The following is a 23,356-nucleotide window of genomic DNA, read 5'->3' on the forward strand; positions in this document are numbered from 1 at the left end:
GTTATAGTTTATATACACTTTAACTCTGCATTTCGCTATATAACCACAAGATGGCAGCATCTCCCTCTGCAAATCAATGAAGAAACAATTCTTCATTTCTCCACTAGATGCTGCTAATGAGCCATTTGTTCTTTTGCTTGCTATTGATAGTCTCTCCTCGCTGGGGGGAGTGCTTGTCCAGCCGTATAGGAGTGCAGTACACGGAGTTCCCCGCTGGGTGGAGCAGCTTTTCCCGGGAAGATTGAAGTTAGTGCGCCTGGAGGAGATCCGGGGAGAGGACAGAGGAGTCGGTGTACCGGAGAGAGGAGCGCGTAATCTATAGTGTGCTGACCCCCCTGGAGACATGTGAGCGGCACAGAGAGAAGGTAGGTGTGTACAGGTATATAGGAGGGGGACAGGTCTGTTATGGGTATATGGGAGGAGGACAGGTGTATTATAGGTATATAGGAGGGGGACAGGTGTGTTATAGGTATATAGGAGGAGGACAGGTCTGTTATGGGTATATAGGAGGAGGACAGGTGTGTTATGGGTATATAGGAGGAGGACAGGTGTGTTATAGGTATATAGGAGGAGGACAGGTGTATTATAGGTATATAGGAGGAGGACAGGTGTGTTATAGGTATATAGGAGGAGGACAGGTGTGTTATAGGTATATAGGAGGAGGACAGGTGTGTTATGGGTATATTGGAGGGGGACAGGTCTGTTATGGGTATATAGGAGGAGGACAGGTGTGTTATAGGTATATAGGAGGAGGACAGGTCTGTTATGGGTATATAGGAGGAGGACAGGTCTGTTATAGGTATATAGGAGGAGGACAGGTCTGTTATAGGTATATAGGAGGAGGACAGGTCTGTTATAGGTATATAGGAGGAGGACAGGTCTGTTATAGGTATATAGGAGGAGGACAGGTCTGTTATAGGTATATAGGAGGAGGACAGGTCTGTTATAGGTATATAGGAGGAGGACAGGTCTGTTATAGGTATATAGGAGGAGGACAGGTCTGTTATAGGTATATAGGAGGAGGACAGGTCTGTTATAGGTATATAGGAGGGGGACAGGTCTGTTATAGGTATATAGGAGGGGGACAGGTCTGTTATAGGTATATAGGAGGGGGACAGGTCTGTTATAGGTATATAGGAGGGGGACAGGTCTGTTATAGGTATATAGGAGGGGGACAGGTGTGTTATGGGTATATAGGAGGGGGACAGGCGTGTTATGGGTATATAGGAGGGGGACAGGCGTGTTATGGGTATATAGGAGGGGGACGGGTGTGTTATGGGTATATAGGAGGGGGACGGGTGTGTTATGGGTATATAGGAGGGGGACAGGTCTGTTATAGGTATATAGGAGGGGGACAGGTCTGTTATAGGTATATAGGAGGGGGACAGGTCTGTTATGGGTATATAGGAGGGGGACAGGCGTGTTATGGGTATATAGGAGGGGGACAGGCGTGTTATGGGTATATAGGAGGGGGACAGGCGTGTTATGGGTATATAGGAGGGGGACAGGCGTGTTATGGGTATATAGGAGGGGGACAGGCGTGTTATGGGTATATAGGAGGGGGACAGGCGTGTTATGGGTATATAGGAGGGGGACAGGCGTGTTATGGGTATATAGGAGGGGGACAGGCGTGTTATGGGTATATAGGAGGGGGACAGGCGTGTTATGGGTATATAGGAGGGGGACAGGCGTGTTATGGGTATATAGGAGGGGGACAGGCGTGTTATGGGTATATAGGAGGGGGACGGGTGTGTTATGGGTATATAGGAGGGGGACGGGTGTGTTATGGGTACAGTATCTCACAAAAGTGAGTACACCACCTTTTTGTAAATATTTGCTACAATGTAAAGTAGTGAGTGTACAGCTTGTATAATGGTCCTTTCACACTTGCGGACCGTTCAGATCCGCCTGTCAGTTTTTCCCATGCATCTCTATGGGGCATCGGATGTCAGCGTAGACATATTCGCTGACATCCGATCCGTCAAATCTGGACGGATGGAAACCCTTTTTTCCGTCCGTCCAGCGGATCGGATGAGAACGGACAGGTGGTCCGTTCTCATCCGATTCCCCCATAGAGAACAGCGGGGACCTGACAGCTCTGTCTCCGTACACAGCGCGGAGGCAGAGCTGTCATCCGCTTGCTCAGCGGGGGATCTGCTACTAGGTTATAGGACCTGTAATAGCTATGGCTAAATCTCCCCCACTTCATGAGCTGTTTGCCCCCTGTCCCCCGTTAATCAGGGGCCGCTTCCTAAATAGTATCATTATTCCCATCATTTGTATATATATTTTTTCTGCCATCCTGAGTATACATACTGTAGGACAGTACACCCTTTACTCAACTAATAGCATGGTTTAGGCCATCTAATTGCTTTCAGTACACTACCTCCTGCCTTGATGACCATGCTCTGCATTAAAGTTGCACCCCGGCTCATGCCAAATTCCAAGTGGGAATATATGTTTACCTTAGTGTCTATTTATGTTTCTACTTTATTTATACACTATATGGTTATTTACTAACCTGGTTATTGTTAAGCAAGAGTATAAACTACATAGACCTCGACACTATGTTTTGTGAGATGGCCTTGTTCCCCCCCCCCCTCCCGCCCCCTCCCCTGTACTGGACTTTTATTACCCTTCACCGCCAGGTCTTTTATATGGTCAAATTGACCGACATCGGGAACCAATACCAGACTGTACCGCTGTGGTAAAGTGGTGGTAGTACCACATTTATACCACCAGATGGCCTCAGTCTTAACATTTCCGGGAACATCTAATTGTTGATTGCTGTCACCATGGTTTCAGCCTATATAAACGAACCCCGGAGAACGTGATGACGTCCTGAGGAAGCGTGCGTAAGCACGCGAAACGCGTCGACATCACACGTTGACGCCCCGCCCACCCTTCGTCCCCGTAGGAGATCGCACCGGACTGGCTGAACACATCCACCGTGACCCGGAAACAGCACCAGGACTGCACCCGGACACGGAACTGAGTCTGCCCCTGCAGTTTCCTCGATGGTAGAGGCCACAACGCCACTGGCAGTTACAAACCCATCGGACAGCCGAATCATCCTTCATCTGCGTCTGCCTGCCCTGACTGTGACCTAAGTGCGGAGCACGCTACCTCCATCCCTGTTATCTTGGATGAGCACGGGTGATATCTGGTAAGACCAACACTTCCTTTAATACACATCCAACTTTGGATCATCAGTTAAACATGGTCGCTACACCTCATCCCCGAAACCTTTAGCAGCTCCAGCCAATGGTCTGACCGGGACTTCTCTCATGCAGACTCTAGACGTCTGAGCTGTCCGGGTACTGCCAACTTGTGGATCAGCCAACCAGTGAACTAGTATCTCTGGCGATAAGCCATTATTTGGGACTTTAATACAGCCCTCCCTCTACTTACACGGGAGATCCTTTTTAGGAGACAAACATTCACCCATACTGCTGTTTTAGCAAAGTGGCTGGTTAAGCCCGGATCCCCCCAACATATCCCACCTTTTTTGGTACTTGCTGATTAAGCAAAACGGCTGGTAAAGCCACGATCCCTCCAAGCACCACCATTCCGTGCACTGCCCCGTTGGGCTAGGTTTCCTTGGAGGCTCTCAGCCAGGAAATGAGACTTACATCATAGGGAGCAGGCCCGTGTTGTCTGTTACTACATGAGACAATGATGCTTTATTTTGTCCAATTTTTGTGATGCACTGATGATACTTTTTGACATGACGTCATATTAATACTTATAGTATTTTTTTCAGGTGCCTCCCCACACTTTATTGGCATCCCCATGTACTTTCCCTCTACGGGCTCACCATAGTTCCCTCCTGGCCATAGCACTGTTGCTCGGGCTTCCTGAGTGATTTTCAGGTCGTGTTTCCTCGACTAATCACACTAAGCCCGCTAACAACAGTGCATACTGGGACTGGGTGGGTGGGGACCTCAATGTGTTTTATTGCTGTCTGTACCATTCTGACCCCCAAGGGGTCCACGGAGTCAAACAGTTCACCTGATGAGCTTCCACACCTCTTTTATTGATTAGATTTACCTGTTTATATTTTTCATGTGTGTTTATCTTCACCATTAAAGCTTTTTTGTCTGCACCTATATCCCTGTGAGCCCCTCATTGCAACCATTCACGGAGGGAAAATCTTGTCCCTCCACCTCTTAACCTTTTTTGTCCTCATATCTCAGGTTGCGCTGGGTTCCCGGTCCCATCTGACCGTGTGGTACGTACCCAAGTGCTTTCTCGCCGACATACTCAGTCTGGCTTGAGAGTACCACCTTAGCTACTCAGTTTTTTATCAATATTTTTTCTGCCATGTTACCCGGATTCCCAATGAATCTACTTTAACTGAGATTAGCTGGTGGTTACTAGCAGACTCGGATGAAGATATTTTGACTCTGTGGACCCTCTCTTGGGGTTCAGACGTGTTCTCAGTGTATTTTATTACCTGGCGGTTCATAGGTTTTACTGTACTTTTTAGTCTATCATGGCATTTGTCCTTGGGGACAACTTTGATGCAGAGATTAGGGCAACATTTGGGAAAAACTTGACACCTGAAGAAACTATTGGAGAAAACCTTAAATCACAATTTAAGGAACATAAGAAATTACTAGTCAAGTCACTTAACCGAAAATGGGATATTCTCTCCCTTGAATCATATGTAGAACAGGGTATTATCCCAAGAGGTCTAAGGGAAAGAGTGATACCAGCAACACATCTGCATACGGATAGGTTTTTACAAAAATGGAAAACTGTCTGCATACAGCATGGGCTTGATGTAATGAAGCTCATTATTGAGGAAGAGAAAATCCAGCTGGCAGATTTAGAACAGGAGATTAAATTAACTACGGAAAAACTTGAACCACTGAAAGATCTCGAGGAATTCGAACAGCAGAACGAATATCTTAAGAAAGAAATCGAGAAGGTACAAAAAAATCTACGCAGCACCAAGCAATCCAAATTTCAGAGGGACTTAGGAGATTGGGAAACTGGGGAAATCTTCGATCTCACCTCTAGGAGAGGTAGGTCACGTAGAAGAGGTAGCACACAAAGGAACAGATCTTGGAACGACTCGACCTTCTCGGGAAGTGATGACGATGAGAGGTCAGTGACTTTTTTAGGACAAGACACTCAGGGAGATCTGGACAATCACCCTGCGGCCATAAAAGGTATCCTAAAGAAGACATCCAAAAAGGCAGGGGGAAGAGGAAGAGGAAGAGGAGAGGCAAGCGGAGGAGAAAGAGTGGAGATGGGAGAACGGAGAACACGATCCGGGAAGCGGAGATAAATCAACAAAATAACATGCTGGTCCCCGTTATAACTTCTCCAAATTCAAATTTGAGTTTAAATCCAACCCCGGTCCTCGCTCTAGCTCCCTCCTCGGACTCAAAGGACCAAAAAGTGATCAATCTGTCTGACTTCCCTGTGGATCAGAGACACATTGATCTACTGGAGAAGGGACTCTCCTTCTCACCAGTAAACAATATGGATCACTTTGAGGTATACAAAGATCTCTGTCTCTTCCTAAGAAAAATTTACTACAGACTACTTCACGCTACTGATATGAATACTGATGGTGACCAACAGGGGTCACAATCGAATGACCAGGAGGCCATAGAAATTCTCACATCACTACTTGACGAAAATGAATCCAGTGATGACGAATCCCTGGACTCTTCCCCTGACCTTTAGAAAGGCGAACATCCGTATACGGTCTACCACAATGCCCAAGTTTAGAAACAACAAGTGGCTAAATGTCTTTGCCACTCTTGTTGAAGAAGACCTCAAAAAGATCTGTTGGGAATGGTCGCCACCTGACAATCTTACCTGTGACGAGAGAACGGCCCTAAAAGAACTAAAAGAGGCCAAGGGGCTAGTGATCAAAAAGAGTGACAAGGGCGGTAATGTCGTTCTGCTCTCTGAGGCTTCTTATGAAATGGAAGCAAATAGACTTCTCTCAGACCAATCCACCTACAATAAACTTAAAGAGACGCCCTTCCCTAAAGTCCAGGCGAAATTGAATGAAAAACTCAAATTTGCCAGAGAAGCAGGCCTTATCACGAATAAGGAGCTAAAATTCCTGAAGGTGACTGACTACAATATCCCCACTTTCTATATAATCCCGAAAATACATAAGAACCTTCGGGACCCCCCTGGGAGACCCATAGTCTCAGCAGTAGGGGGTCCTCTGGAGAAAGTGGGGAAATTTCTTGATTCCCTCATCAAGGAGTTAGTCTGTAACTTACCCTCCTATGTCAGGGACACGGGTGACGTTTTGAATAAAATCCGGGACTTACACTTTGAAGGGGAAGTGATCTTGGTAGGAATAGACGTGGAATCTCTATACACCTCCATCCCCAATGCCTGGGGCATACTAGCCACCTATCACTTCCTCGAGAAAAAGTTCCCCCTATGTGCAGCACAAAATGAATTTCTTGTGGACGTCTTGGATTTTGCCCTGTCCCACAATTTCTTTCAGTTTGCGGGCAAATATTATCAGCAAATCAGAGGCACAGCTATGGGGGCACCTTGGGCCCCCTCCTATGCCTGCCTGCATCTGGGACTGTGGGAGGAAGAGACAGTATACGCCTCGTCTATGTACCAGAGCCATGCACTCACATGGCTTAGGTACATAGACAATGTGTTGCTGGTCTGGAATGGCACAATAAATCAGCTCCAAGAGTTTCTGACCGAACTCAATAATAATCCCCGGAATATCCACCTCACCTACACCTGGAATAAGGAATGTATCTCATTTCTTGATCTAAAAATTAATCTGGAGAATGGGAGATTAGTCACTTCCACATTTAGGAAACAAACGGCTGCCAATACCCTCCTTAGAGCTGATAGTCTACACCCTACTGCTCTGAAGAGGGGCATTCCAGTTGGTCAGTTCATAAGACTTAAACGCAATTGTACCAAATACAGTGAATACATTAAAGAGGCCAAAAAACTTTACCAACGATTTAGAGAACGAGGATATTCCCACCGCACTCTTCGCAGAGCCAAAAGACAAGCCGGACAAAGAACACGTGACCAACTCCTTACACCTAATCCCAAGATTAATGACCAAACAATGACACCACCGAGACTAATCACCAAATTTGGTACCCAATGGGGTGAAGTACGTAGTATCCTAGAACGACATTGGCACGTGCTACAAAACACTGAAAGATTGAAGAAAATTGTGGGCCCAAGACCACTTCTAGTGGCCAGGAGAGCCAAGAACCTAAGTGATCACCTGGTGCATTCAGAATTCACTAAAACTCAATCTCATGGTAACTGGCTGTCAGACCTACCCAAATTTAAGGGTATGTACCCATGTGGACACTGCCACATTTGCAAATATGTCGAAAAAAGCTCAGTCTTCTTTGATTCAACTGGCAAGAAAGAATTCAGGATAACCTCCTTCATTAATTGCAGTACATCTAAACTCCTATACCAGATCACTTGCCCATGTGGCAAACACTACATAGGCAAGACAAAAAGGACTCTGAGAATCAGAATAGGGGAACACTTAAAAAGCATAAGGCTGAAAGAGGACACCCCACTTGCAGAGCATTTCAATGAATATCACGGAGGTAACCCCAGGGGCCTAAGAGTTAAGGGGTTCTGGGCCCTCAATATTTCACCCCGCAGGGGTGACTTTGACAAAGCACTCCTTCGGGCTGAAAAAGCCTGGATTTTCCGGCTTTCCACACTTACACCATATGGGCTCAACAAGGAACTAAGCCTCAAGGTCTTCCTGGACCCCTAAACATAGCCCCTAGCCTCTTTATCCTCACTACTAGGTTATAGGACCTGTAATAGCTATGGCTAAATCTCCCCCACTTCATGAGCTGTTTGCCCCCTGTCCCCCGTTAATCAGGGGCCGCTTCCTAAATAGTATCATTATTCCCATCATTTGTATATATATTTTTTCTGCCATCCTGAGTATACATACTGTAGGACAGTACACCCTTTACTCAACTAATAGCATGGTTTAGGCCATCTAATTGCTTTCAGTACACTACCTCCTGCCTTGATGACCATGCTCTGCATTAAAGTTGCACCCCGGCTCATGCCAAATTCCAAGTGGGAATATATGTTTACCTTAGTGTCTATTTATGTTTCTACTTTATTTATACACTATATGGTTATTTACTAACCTGGTTATTGTTAAGCAAGAGTATAAACTACATAGACCTCGACACTATGTTTTGTGAGATGGCCTTGTTCCCCCCCCCCCCTCCCGCCCCCTCCCCTGTACTGGACTTTTATTACCCTTCACCGCCAGGTCTTTTATATGGTCAAATTGACCGACATCGGGAACCAATACCAGACTGTACCGCTGTGGTAAAGTGGTGGTAGTACCACATTTATACCACCAGATGGCCTCAGTCTTAACATTTCCGGGAACATCTAATTGTTGATTGCTGTCACCATGGTTTCAGCCTATATAAACGAACCCCGGAGAACGTGATGACGTCCTGAGGAAGCGTGCGTAAGCACGCGAAACGCGTCGACATCACACGTTGACGCCCCGCCCACCCTTCGTCCCCGTAGGAGATCGCACCGGACTGGCTGAACACATCCACCGTGACCCGGAAACAGCACCAGGACTGCACCCGGACACGGAACTGAGTCTGCCCCTGCAGTTTCCTCGATGGTAGAGGCCACAACGCCACTGGCAGTTACAAACCCATCGGACAGCCGAATCATCCTTCATCTGCGTCTGCCTGCCCTGACTGTGACCTAAGTGCGGAGCACGCTACCTCCATCCCTGTTATCTTGGATGAGCACGGGTGATATCTGGTAAGACCAACACTTCCTTTAATACACATCCAACTTTGGATCATCAGTTAAACATGGTCGCTACACCTCATCCCCGAAACCTTTAGCAGCTCCAGCCAATGGTCTGACCGGGACTTCTCTCATGCAGACTCTAGACGTCTGAGCTGTCCGGGTACTGCCAACTTGTGGATCAGCCAACCAGTGAACTAGTATCTCTGGCGATAAGCCATTATTTGGGACTTTAATACAGCCCTCCCTCTACTTACACGGGAGATCCTTTTTAGGAGACAAACATTCACCCATACTGCTGTTTTAGCAAAGTGGCTGGTTAAGCCCGGATCCCCCCAACATATCCCACCTTTTTTGGTACTTGCTGATTAAGCAAAACGGCTGGTAAAGCCACGATCCCTCCAAGCACCACCATTCCGTGCACTGCCCCGTTGGGCTAGGTTTCCTTGGAGGCTCTCAGCCAGGAAATGAGACTTACATCATAGGGAGCAGGCCCGTGTTGTCTGTTACTACATGAGACAATGATGCTTTATTTTGTCCAATTTTTGTGATGCACTGATGATACTTTTTGACATGACGTCATATTAATACTTATAGTATTTTTTTCAGGTGCCTCCCCACACTTTATTGGCATCCCCATGTACTTTCCCTCTACGGGCTCACCATAGTTCCCTCCTGGCCATAGCACTGTTGCTCGGGCTTCCTGAGTGATTTTCAGGTCGTGTTTCCTCGACTAATCACACTAAGCCCGCTAACAACAGTGCATACTGGGACTGGGTGGGTGGGGACCTCAATGTGTTTTATTGCTGTCTGTACCATTCTGACCCCCAAGGGGTCCACGGAGTCAAACAGTTCACCTGATGAGCTTCCACACCTCTTTTATTGATTAGATTTACCTGTTTATATTTTTCATGTGTGTTTATCTTCACCATTAAAGCTTTTTTGTCTGCACCTATATCCCTGTGAGCCCCTCATTGCAACCATTCACGGAGGGAAAATCTTGTCCCTCCACCTCTTAACCTTTTTTGATCTGTGGATCGATCCACCGCTGAGAAAAACGGAGTCCAGGCGACGGACTCCCAAGTGTGAAAGGGGCCTAACGGTGTAAATTTTCTGTCCCCTCAAAATAACTCAACACACAGCCAATAATGTGTAAACCGCTGGCAACAAAAGTGAGTACACCCCTAAGTGACAATGTTCAAATTGGGCCCAAAGTGTCAATATTTTGTGTGGTCACCATTATTTTCCAGCACTGCCTTAACCCTCTTGGGCATGGAGTTCACCAGAGCTTCACAGGTTGCACTGGAGTCCTCTTCCACTCCTCCATGATGACATCACGGAGCTGGTGTATGTTAGAGACCTTGCGCTCCTCCACCTTCCGTTTGAGGATGCTCCATATGGTTTAGATCTGGAGACATGCTTGGCCAGTCCATCACCTTTACCCTCAGCTTCTTTAGCAAGGCAGTGATCATCTTGGAGGTGTGTTTGGGGTCGTGATCATGTTGCAATACTGCCCTGCGGCCCAGTCTCTGAAGGGAGAGGATCATGTTCTGCTTTAGTATGTCACAGTACATGTTCATTGAAGAAACCATGAATGCCATCTTTAGCTCCCCAGTGCTGGCAGCACTCATGCAGCCCCAGACCATGACACTCCTACCACTATGCTTGACTGTAGGCAAGACACACTTGTCTTTGTACTCCTCACCTGGTTGCCCCCCACACACACTTGACACCATCTGAACCAAATACATTTGTCTTGGTCTCATCAGACCACAGGACATGGTTCCAGTAATCCATGTCCTTAGTCTGCTTGTCTTCAGCAAACTGTTTGCAGGCTTTCTTGTGCATCATCTTAAGAACAGGCTTCCTTCTGGGACGACAGGCATGCAGTGTGCGGCGTATGGTCTGAGCACTGACAGGCTGACCCCCCACCCCTTCAACCTCTGCAGCAATGTTGGCAGCACTCATACATCTATTTCCCAAAGACAACCTCTGGATATGATGCTGAGCACTTGCACTCAACTTCTTTGGTCAACCACAGTAAAGCCTGTTCTGAGTGGAACCTATTCTGTTAAACCACTGTATGGTCTTGGCCACCATGCTGAAGGTCAGTTTCAGGGTCTTGGCAGTCTTCTTTTAGCCTAGGCCATCTTTATGTAGAGCAACAATTATTATTTTCAGATCCTCAGAGAAATCTTTGCCATGAGGTGCCATGTTGAACTTCCAGTGATCAGTATGAGAGAGTGAGAGCGATAACCCCAAATTTAACACACCTGCTCCCCATTCACACCTGAGACCTTGTAACACTAACAAGTCACATCGGGGAGGAAAGATGGCTATTTGGGCCCAATTTGGACGTTGTCACTTAGGGGTGTACTCACTTTTGTTGCCAGCGGTTTAGTCATTAATGGCTGTGTGTTGAGTTATTTTGAGAGGACAGCAAATGTACACTGTTATACAAGCTGTACACTCACTACTTTACATTGTAACAAAGTGTCATTTCTTCAGTGTTGTCACATGAAAAGATAGAATAAAATATTTACAAAAATTTGAGGGGCGTACTCACTTTTGTGAGATATTGTATATAGTAGGTAGACAGGTCTGTTTAAAGTTTTATCTAGGAGGGGCACAGGTCTGTTTTGTGTATATAGGAGGTGTACAGGTCCTAATGTGTATGGGGGAGGTATATTATATGTATATAGGAGGTGTACAGGTCCTAATGTGTATGGGGTGTAGATGGCCATTGTGTATGGGGGGGAGGTATATTATATGTATATAGGAGGTGTACAGGTCTAATGTGTATGGGGTGTAGATGGCCATTGTGTATGGGGGGGAGGTATATTATATGTACTGTATATAGGAGGTGTACAGGTCCTAATGTGTATGGGGGGAGGTATATTATATGTATATAGGAGGTGTACAGGTCCTAATGTGTATGGGGTGTAGATGGCCATTGTGTATGGGGGGAGGTATATTATATGTATATAGGAGGTGTACAGGTCCTAATGTGTATGGGGTGTAGATGGCCATTGTGTATGGGGGGAGGTATATTATATGTATATAGGAGGTGTACAGGTCTAATGTGTATGGGGTGTAGATGGCCATTGTGTATGGGGGGAGGTATATTATATGTATATAGGAGGTGTACAGGTCCTAATGTGTATGGGGTGTAGATGGCCATTGTGTATGGGGGGAGGTATATTATATGTACTGTATATAGGAGGTGTACAGGTCCTAATGTGTATGGGGGGAGGTATATTATATGTATATAGGAGGTGTACAGGTCCTAATGTGTATGGGGTGTAGATGGCCATTGTGTATGGGGGGAGGTATATTATATGTATATAGGAGGTGTACAGGTCCTAATGTGTATGGGGTGTAGATGGCCATTGTGTATGGGGGGGAGGTATATTGTATGTATATAGGAGGTGTACAGGTCTAATGTGTATGGGGTGTAGATGGCCATTGTGTATGGGGGGGAGGTATATTATATGTACTGTATATAGGAGGTGTACAGGTCCTAATGTGTATGGGGGGAGGTATATTATATGTATATAGGAGGTGTACAGGTCCTAATGTGTATGGGGTGTAGATGGCCATTGTGTATGGGGGGAGGTATATTATATGTATATAGGAGGTGTACAGGTCCTAATGTGTATGGGGTGTAGATGGCCATTGTGTATGGGGGGAGGTATATTATATGTATATAGGAGGTGTACAGGTCTAATGTGTATGGGGTGTAGATGGCCATTGTGTATGGGGGGAGGTATATTATATGTATATAGGAGGTGTACAGGTCCTAATGTGTTTGGGGTGTAGATGGCCATTGTGTATGGGGGGAGGTATATTATATGTATATAGGAGGTGTACAGGTCCTAATGTGTATGGGGTGTAGATGGCCATTGTGTATGGGGGGGAGGTATATTATATGTATATAGGAGGTGTACAGGTCCTAATGTGTATGGGGTGTAGATGGCCATTGTGTATGGGGGGAGGTATATTATATGTATATAGGAGGTGTACAGGTCTAATGTGTATGGGGTGTAGATGGCCATTGTGTATGGGGGGAGGTATATTATATGTATATAGGAGGTGTACAGGTCCTAATGTGTTTGGGGTGTAGATGGCCATTGTGTATGGGGGGAGGTATATTATATGTATATAGGAGGTGTACAGGTCCTAATGTGTATGGGGTGTAGATGGCCATTGTGTATGGGGGGAGGTATATTATATGTATATAGGAGGTGTACAGGTCTAATGTGTATGGGGTGTAGATGGCCATTGTGTATGGGGGGAGGTATATTATATGTATATAGGAGGTGTACAGGTCTAATGTGTATGGGGTGTAGATGGCCATTGTGTATGGGGGGGGGGGGTATATTATATGTATATAGGAGGTGTAATGTGTATGGGGTGTAGATGGCCATTGTGTATGGGGGGAGGTACATTATATGTATATAGGAGGTGTACAGGTCCTAATGTGTATGGGGTGTAGATGGCCATTGTGTATGGGGGGGAGGTATATTATATGTATATAGGAGGTGTACAGGTCCTAATGTGTATGGGGTGTAGATGGCCATTGTGTATGGGGGGGAGGTATATTATATGTATATAGGAGGTGTACAGGTCCTAATGTGTATGGGGTGTAGATGGCCATTGTGTATGGGGGGAGGTATATTATATGTATATAGGAGGTGTACAGGTCTAATGTGTATGGGGTGTAGATGGCCATTGTGTATAGGGGGAGGTATATTATATGTATATAGGAGGTGTACAGGTCCTAATGTGTTTGGGGTGTAGATGGCCATTGTGTATGGGGGGGAGGTATATTATATGTATATAGGAGGTGTACAGGTCTAATGTGTATGGGGTGTAGATGGCCATTGTGTATGGGGGGGAGGTATATTATATGTACTGTATATAGGAGGTGTACAGGTCCTAATGTGTATGGGGGGAGGTATATTATATGTATATAGGAGGTGTACAGGTCCTAATGTGTATGGGGTGTAGATGGCCATTGTGTATGGGGGGAGGTATATTATATGTATATAGGAGGTGTACAGGTCCTAATGTGTATGGGGTGTAGATGGCCATTGTGTATGGGGGGAGGTATATTATATGTATATAGGAGGTGTACAGGTCTAATGTGTATGGGGTGTAGATGGCCATTGTGTATGGGGGGAGGTATATTATATGTATATAGGAGGTGTACAGGTCCTAATGTGTTTGGGGTGTAGATGGCCATTGTGTATGGGGGGAGGTATATTATATGTATATAGGAGGTGTACAGGTCCTAATGTGTATGGGGTGTAGATGGCCATTGTGTATGGGGGGGGAGGTATATTATATGTATATAGGAGGTGTACAGGTCCTAATGTGTATGGGGTGTAGATGGCCATTGTGTATGGGGGGAGGTATATTATATGTATATAGGAGGTGTACAGGTCTAATGTGTATGGGGTGTAGATGGCCATTGTGTATGGGGGGAGGTATATTATATGTATATAGGAGGTGTACAGGTCCTAATGTGTTTGGGGTGTAGATGGCCATTGTGTATGGGGGGAGGTATATTATATGTATATAGGAGGTGTACAGGTCTAATGTGTATGGGGTGTAGATGGCCATTGTGTATGGGGGGAGGTATATTATATGTATATAGGAGGTGTACAGGTCCTAATGTGTTTGGGGTGTAGATGGCCATTGTGTATGGGGGGAGGTATATTATATGTATATAGGAGGTGTACAGGTCCTAATGTGTATGGGGTGTAGATGGCCATTGTGTATGGGGGGAGGTATATTATATGTATATAGGAGGTGTACAGGTCTAATGTGTATGGGGTGTAGATGGCCATTGTGTATGGGGGGAGGTATATTATATGTATATAGGAGGTGTACAGGTCTAATGTGTATGGGGTGTAGATGGCCATTGTGTATGGGGGGGGGGGTATATTATATGTATATAGGAGGTGTAATGTGTATGGGGTGTAGATGGCCATTGTGTATGGGGGGAGGTACATTATATGTATATAGGAGGTGTACAGGTCCTAATGTGTATGGGGTGTAGATGGCCATTGTGTATGGGGGGGAGGTATATTATATGTATATAGGAGGTGTACAGGTCCTAATGTGTATGGGGTTTAGATGGCCATTGTGTATGGGGGGGAGGTATATTATATGTATATAGGAGGTGTACAGGTCCTAATGTGTATGGGGTGTAGATGGCCATTGTGTATGGGGGGAGGTATATTATATGTATATAGGAGGTGTACAGGTCTAATGTGTATGGGGTGTAGATGGCCATTGTGTATAGGGGGAGGTATATTATATGTATATAGGAGGTGTACAGGTCCTAATGTGTTTGGGGTGTAGATGGCCATTGTGTATGGGGGGAGGTATATTATATGTATATAGGAGGTGTACAGGTCCTAATGTGTATGGGGTGTAGATGGCCATTGTGTATGGGGGGGAGGTATATTATATGTATATAGGAGGTGTACAGGTCCTAATGTGTATGGGGTGTAGATGGCCATTGTGTATGGGGGAGGTATATTATATGTATATAGGAGGTGTACAGGTGTAATGTGTTTGGGGTGTAGATGGCCATTGTGTATGGGGGGAGGTATATTATATGTATATAGGAGGTGTACAGGTCTAATGTGTATGGGGTGTAGATGGCCATTGTGTATGGGGGGAGGTATATTATATGTATATAGGAGGTGTACAGGTCCTAATGTGTTTGGGGTGTAGATGGCCATTGTGTATGGGGGGAGGTATATTATATGTATATAGGAGGTGTACAGGTCCTAATGTGTATGGGGTGTAGATGGCCATTGTGTATGGGGGGAGGTATATTATATGTATATAGGAGGTGTACAGGTCTAATGTGTATGGGGTGTAGATGGCCATTGTGTATGGGGGGGGGGGTATATTATATGTATATAGGAGGTGTAATGTGTATGGGGTGTAGATGGCCATTGTGTATGGGGGGAGGTACATTATATGTATATAGGAGGTGTACAGGTCCTAATGTGTATGGGGTGTAGATGGCCATTGTGTATGGGGGGGAGGTATATTATATGTATATAGGAGGTGTACAGGTCCTAATGTGTATGGGGTGTAGATGGCCATTGTGTATGGGGGGGAGGTATATTATATGTATATAGGAGGTGTACAGGTCCTAATGTGTATGGGGTGTAGATGGCCATTGTGTATGGGGGGAGGTATATTATATGTATATAGGAGGTGTACAGGTCTAATGTGTATGGGGTGTAGATGGCCATTGTGTATGGGGGGAGGTATATTATATGTATATAGGAGGTGTACAGGTCCTAATGTGTTTGGGGTGTAGATGGCCATTGTGTATGGGGGGAGGTATATTATATGTATATAGGAGGTGTACAGGTCTAATGTGTATGGGGTGTAGATGGCCATTGTGTATGGGGGGAGGTATATTATATGTATATAGGAGGTGTACAGGTCCTAATGTGTTTGGGGTGTAGATGGCCATTGTGTATGGGGGGGAGGTATATTATATGTATATAGAAGGTGTACAGGTCCTAATGTGTATGGGGTGTAGATGGCCATTGTGTATGGGGGGAGGTATATTATATGTATATAGGAGGTGTACAGGTCCTAATGTGTATGGGGTGTAGATGGCCATTGTGTATGGGGGGGAGGTATATTATATGTATATAGGAGGTATACAGGTCCTAATGTGTATGGGGTGTAGATGGCCATTGTGTATGGGGGGAGGTATATTATATGTATATAGGAGGTGTACAGGTCTAATGTGTATGGGGTGTAGATGGCCATTGTGTATGGGGGGAGGTATATTATATGTATATAGGAGGTGTACAGGTCCTAATGTGTTTGGGGTGTAGATGGCCATTGTGTATGGGGGGAGGTATATTATATGTATATAGGAGGTGTACAGGTCCTAATGTGTATGGGGTGTAGATGGCCATTGTATATGGGGGAGGTATATTATAGGTATATAGGAGGTGTACAGTCTAATGTGTATGGACATGGCCATTGTGTATGGGGGGAGGTATATTATATGTATATAGGAGGTGTACAGTCTAATGTGTATGGGGTGTAGATGGCCATTGTGTATGGGGGGAGGTATATTATATGTATATAGGAGGTGTACAGGTCCTAATGTGTATGGGGTGTAGATGGCCATTGTGTATGGGGGGGAGGTATATTATATGTATATAGGAGGTATACAGGTCCTAATGTGTATGGGGTGTAGATGGCCATTGTGTATGGGGGGAGGTATATTATATGTATATAGGAGGTGTACAGGTCTAATGTGTATGGGGTGTAGATGGCCATTGTGTATGGGGGGAGGTATATTATATGTATATAGGAGGTGTACAGGTCCTAATGTGTTTGGGGTGTAGATGGCCATTGTGTATGGGGGGAGGTATATTATATGTATATAGGAGGTGTACAGGTCCTAATGTGTATGGGGTGTAGATGGCCATTGTGTATGGGGGGAGGTATATTATATGTATATAGGAGGTGTACAGGTCTAATGTGTATGGGGTGTAGATGGCCATTGTGTATGGGGGGGGGGTATATTATATGTATATAGGAGGTGTAATGTGTATGGGGTGTAGATGGCCATTGTGTATGGGGGGAGGTACATTATATGTATATAGGAGGTGTACAGGTCCTAATGTGTATGGGGTGTAGATGGCCATTGTGTATGGGGGGGAGGTATATTATATGTATATAGGAGGTGTACAGGTCCTAATGTGTATGGGGTGTAGATGGCCATTGTGTATGGGGGGGAGGTATATTATATGTATATAGGAGGTGTACAGGTCCTAATGTGTATGGGGTGTAGATGGCCATTGTGTATGGGGGGAGGTATATTATATGTATATAGGAGGTGTACAGGTCTAATGTGTATGGGGTGTAGATGGCCATTGTGTATGGGGGGAGGTATATTATATGTATATAGGAGGTGTACAGGTCCTAATGTGTTTGGGGTGTAGATGGCCATTGTGTATGGGGGGAGGTATATTATATGTATATAGGAGGTGTACAGGTCTAATGTGTATGGGGTGTAGATGGCCATTGTGTATGGGGGGAGGTATATTATATGTATATAGGAGGTGTACAGGTCCTAATGTGTTTGGGGTGTAGATGGCCATTGTGTATGGGGGGGAGGTATATTATATGTATATAGAAGGTGTACAGGTCCTAATGTGTATGGGGTGTAGATGGCCATTGTGTATGGGGGGAGGTATATTATATGTATATAGGAGGTGTACAGGTCCTAATGTGTATGGGGTGTAGATGGCCATTGTGTATGGGGGGGAGGTATATTATATGTATATAGGAGGTATACAGGTCCTAATGTGTATGGGGTGTAGATGGCCATTGTGTATGGGGGGAGGTATATTATATGTATATAGGAGGTGTACAGGTCTAATGTGTATGGGGTGTAGATGGCCATTGTGTATGGGGGGAGGTATATTATATGTATATAGGAGGTGTACAGGTCCTAATGTGTTTGGGGTGTAGATGGCCATTGTGTATGGGGGGAGGTATATTATATGTATATAGGAGGTGTACAGGTCCTAATGTGTATGGGGTGTAGATGGCCATTGTATATGGGGGAGGTATATTATAGGTATATAGGAGGTGTACAGTCTAATGTGTATGGACATGGCCATTGTGTATGGGGGGAGGTATATTATATGTATATAGGAGGTGTACAGTCTAATGTGTATGGGGTGTAGATGGCCATTGTGTATGGGGGGAGGTATATTATATATGTATATAGGAGGTGTACCGTTCTCTGATGGGGTGTGAACAGCTCTATTATATCTACAGTGCCTTAAAGTATTCAAATCCCTTGAAATTTTCCAGATTTTGTCATATTAAAACCAAAAACATAAATGTATTTTATTGGGATTTTATGCAATCAGCTAACACAAAGTGGCACCTAATTGTGAAGTGGAAGGAAAATGATAAATGATTTTCAAAACTTTTTACAAACATCTGAAAAGTTGTATTCAGCCCCTTTACTCTGATACCCCCTAACTAAAATCTAGTGGAACCCATTGCCTTCAGAAGTCACATAATTGGCAAATAAGAGTCCACCTGTGTGTAATTTTAATCTCAGTATAAATACAGATGTTCTGTGAAGCCCTCAGAGATTTGTTAGAGAACTTTAGTGAATAAACAGCATTATGAAGACCAAGGAACACACCAGACAGGTCAGGGATAACGTTGTGGAGAAGTTTAAAGCAGGGTTAGGTTATAAAAAAACATCTCACGGAGCGCTGTTCAATCCATCATCGGAAAATAGAGTATGGCACAACTGCAAACCTACCAAGACGTGGCCGTCCACCTAAACTGACAGGCCGGGCAAGGAGAGCATTAATCAGAGAAGCAGACAAGAGGTCCATGGTAACTCTGGAGGAGCTGCAGAGATCCACTGCTCAGGTGGGAGAATCTGTGGCCCATATGGAGTGTAATCAGTATTTGGCCCCTAGGATTTATATGGTGATTCCTGTACATGTGTGTTTTTGGGATAAGACATTATTTGGAATTTTTCTGATTTTATTTTTTTGTGTAAACTTCCTTGTACGTCAGAGTAATGTACCTCCTGCTTTTTTTTTTTTTTTATATACGTCTTGTGTGTGTAGGTAGTATAATTACATTAAAGCCTTGCTGACCCAGTTGCAGAAGATGTTGGATGGGTGCTGGTCCCCATTCCACTATCTCTACACTAAGGCCCTGTTCACACCTGAGCATTTTTCAGCTCGTAAAACGCTCCTCTCTGAAGTCTCAAAACGCCCAAAAAGCAAAATCCCATTCATTTCAATGGCCCCTGTTCACATATGAGCGTTTTGTCTCCTGAAGCAAAACGCCTGAAGCTCAAAAAAAGTACATGAGCTTCTTTTTTGGCAAATTACAGACGTTTTTATTAGATGTCACTGCCTGCCTCCAAACACCTGCAAAAAAAAAAAAGCCTGAAAATGATCCGCTCAGTTATGAATGGCGCCTTAGGGCTACAAGGCAATTCTAATCCCTGGTTACTAAGAGTATATAAACCCGAAAATGCAATGTATCGCAATTTATCAGTCCTTGGGCTGATGTCAGATGGGCGATTTCTATTGCTAGAGTCAAATTGCCAGCTGTGGGAACACTAAAGATGCTTCTGTTCTGTCTCTATAGAATAGCGCCACCTGTAGCCAGATGCATCAAGATGCCGCTGTGTTGCTGGCCTGAACATTGCTGAATGTCAATCACTAGGGATGGGAGCGCCATCCCATGGCAACAGAGGGGGCCATTCTGTTCACGTCTAGGCGTTGCTATTTTATAGGCGTTTTTACAAGCATTTTTATAGGTAAAACGCTATTTATCGCCTTTCCTGCGTTTGCATTAAGTCTATGGGGCAAAAACGCCTGTAATCTGCCCAAAAAAAAGCTCATGTACTTTTTGGAGTGTCGGGCGCTTTGTTTAAAGAGTCGGAACGCTCAGATGTGAACAGGGGCCATTGAAATGAATAGGATTTGTCTTGTTGGGTGTTTATTGAGCTGATCCTTAGAGCTGAAAAACGCCCCAAAATGCCTACATGTGAACGTAGCCTAAGGACAGACAAGCTGCCCTTTTAGTGATCCTACCGCTGGAGGTTTATAAAAATTGCCAGTAGCAGAGTTACCCGTCTGACATCAGACTTTTGGAGTTGGAGGTGGCTTCATTAGTGTCTCCTCTCTTCTTCTCTTTTATTTATTTATTTTTTTTCCAACTGGTAGTTCTGCAAATACTTTTGTGTTATTTGCACCTGTCGCTGGGGGATTGCAATTACTTCCCACTGTATCAATGGAAGCAGCCATGGTTGTAACTAGGGATTGACCGATTATCGGCAAAGCCGATATATCGAGGGCTGATCTGCACTTTCTCTGATATATCGGAATCGGCCCCGGAGGTGACCAATATTACCGATATTTCGGGAAAGTGCTGTACTGGAGTGATGCCTGAAGCTAGAGGCATCACCCCGATACCGGCGTCCATAGCAAATGGTCGGCTGTCTTGTAATGACAACCGATGCGGCTAAGGAGCGGGAGGGGACGTCCCCTCCCGCCGCCTTCCGCGGCTCACCCGGACCACCCGCAACCAGCCTGCACGGCCGCATTCGGCTCTGATCAGGTCTCCATGCAAAAACCCGGAAGTGATGTCACTTCCGGGTACTTGGCACCAGATTCCAAAAAATTACAGCATTCAAAACCGCCAAACTTGGCGTTTTGAACGCTTTTAAGTGCAGAGGAGGGGTTTAGGGTCTTTTAGACCCCCGTATCCCTCCACAAGAGTACCTGTCAAAAAATAAAAAAATAAAATGTTTTTAAATGTACAAAAATATCGGCTGATACCGATATGCATTAGCCAAAATATCGGTATCTGTAACAACAAACCGATATCGGTTGATCACTAGTTGTAACCCAGGCTGGGCTTCACATATGTTTGCGCTTTTCAGCTCACAGGAAGTGACAAGGGCACAGCATTTTTGGCAATATCAACGGTTATTTTCTGTACTTGGTTAATATGTCCTTAGCCTAAAAAAAAAAGACTAATGCAAACACCACCTCTCAGGATTGATAAGCTGTAATACATTACATTTTTATTCAGTTTCACTTTAAACCTTTACTGGCAGGCACCTAAAAACGCTGAAGCTATACAGGAGGGATTTAGTTTCTCAATGACATTTAATGGGAATGGATCAATAGGAGTAGCCAGTGATCTCTTGAGCTATTGGAATGAATGGCCCCCTATGGAGTAAGCTACACAAGTAGCATGTACTTTATGTCCTGGAGTGATCAGTTTCAGTTTGGTTACCAAATTGCTACTACACAATTCTTGTGTTTCCTATCCCACAGGAGGGATCTGTTTAATGATCATTCGATACATCTAGAACAACGTATGTCAAACACAAGGCCCGCGGTCCAAATGCAGCCCTCCAGGCCTTGTCATGTGGCCTGCACAGTTTTGCAGCCGATCATGGCTGAAACGCCATTCCGCCACCTCCGGCTCTCACCCTCTGCTCCCACTTCCTGCTGTCACTTGTAAATACAGAAGCCTGTATACAGCTTAGCCCCCAGATCGAACAGATTCCTGGACGTACTCACAGTAGGGCAGAGCGGGGACAGATCTCCTGAGAAAGAATGATCTCCCCGCAAATACACAGGTAGTAGACACACTTACACAGGGAGGTACTAGAGTTAGGCCAGGTAGGTGAAAGAGAAGCGAGGAAGCGTCATGGGGGGTTGGGGTTACAAACTCAGTGCACCCTAAACCCTGCACTCCTTAGAGAGCACACCCCTGACCGCTGCACTCTGTACATAATGCACCCCTGGACTCTGCACTCTGTACGTAGCATACTCCTGAACCTTCTACTCTACATAGTGTAGTCCTGAACTCTGCACATAATGCATTCCTGCACTCTGTACGTAGTGCCCTCCTGAACTCTGCACTCTGTACGTAGTGCCCTCCTGAACTCTGCACTCTGTACGTAGTGCCCTCCTGAACTCTGCACTCTGTACGTAGTGCCCTCCTGAACTCTGCACTCTGTACGTAGTGCCCTCCTGAACTCTGCACTCTGTACAGAACACCCTCCTGAACTCTGCACTCTGTACAGAACACCCTCCTGAACTCTGCACTCTGTACAGAACACCCTCCTGAACTCTGCACTCTGTACAGAACACCCTCCTGAACTCTGCACTCTGTACAGAACACCCTCCTGAACTCTGCACTCTGTACGTAGTGCCCTCCTGAACTCTGCACTCTGTACGTAGTGCCCTCCTGAACTCTGCACTCTGTACGTAGTGCCCTCCTGAACTCTGCACTCTGTACGTAGTGCCCTCCTGCACTCTGCACGTAGTGCCCTCCTGCACTCTGCACGTAGTGCCCTCCTGCACTCTGCACGTAGTGCCCTCCTGCACTCTGCACGTAGTGCCCTCCTGCACTCTGCACGTAGTGCTCCCCTGAACTCTGCACTCTGCACGTAGTGCCCTTTCTGACCTCTGCACGTAGTACCCTTTCTGACCTCTGCACGTAGTGCCCTTTCTGACCTCTGCACGTAGTGCCCTTTCTGACCTCTGCACGTAGTGCCCTTTCTGACCTCTGCACGTAGTGCCCTTTCTGACCTCTGCACGTAGTGCACTCCTGACCTCTGTACGTAGTGCACTCCGGAACTCTGCACTCTGTTCCGAACGCCCTCCGGAACTCTGTTCCGAACGCCCTCCGGAACTCTGTTCAGAACGCCCTCCGGGGCTCTGTTCAGAACGCCCTCCGGGGCTCTGTTCAGAACGCCCTCCGGGGCTCTGTTCAGAACGCCCTCCGGGGCTCTGTTCAGAACGCCCTCCGGGGCTCTGTACAGAACGCCCTCCGGGGCTCTGTACAGAACGCCCTCCGGGGCTCTGTACAGAACGCCCTCCGGGGCTCTGTACAGAACGCCCTCCGGGGCTCTGTACAGAACGCCCTCCGGGGCTCTGTACAGAACGCCCTCCGGGGCTCTGTACAGAACGCCCTCCGGGGCACTGTACAGAAC

General features: G+C 45.7%; 1 protein-coding gene across 1 annotated transcript in view; it reads left to right on the forward strand.

Annotated features, from left to right (window-relative positions):
- Nucleotides 1-240: 240 nt before the first annotated feature.
- Nucleotides 241-23,356, forward strand: part of PKN3 (protein kinase N3) — a 129,933-nt gene continuing 106,817 nt past the window's right edge. Inside the window, exon 1 of the mRNA XM_082263794.1 lies at nucleotides 241-365. The gene's annotated coding sequence lies outside the window, so the exon portion shown is untranslated. The remainder of the gene's footprint in view (nucleotides 366-23,356) is intronic.

This window comes from Pelophylax lessonae, assembly GCF_965119305.1.
Source record: "Pelophylax lessonae genome assembly, chromosome: 7".
Lineage (NCBI taxonomy): Eukaryota > Metazoa > Chordata > Amphibia > Anura > Ranidae > Pelophylax > Pelophylax lessonae.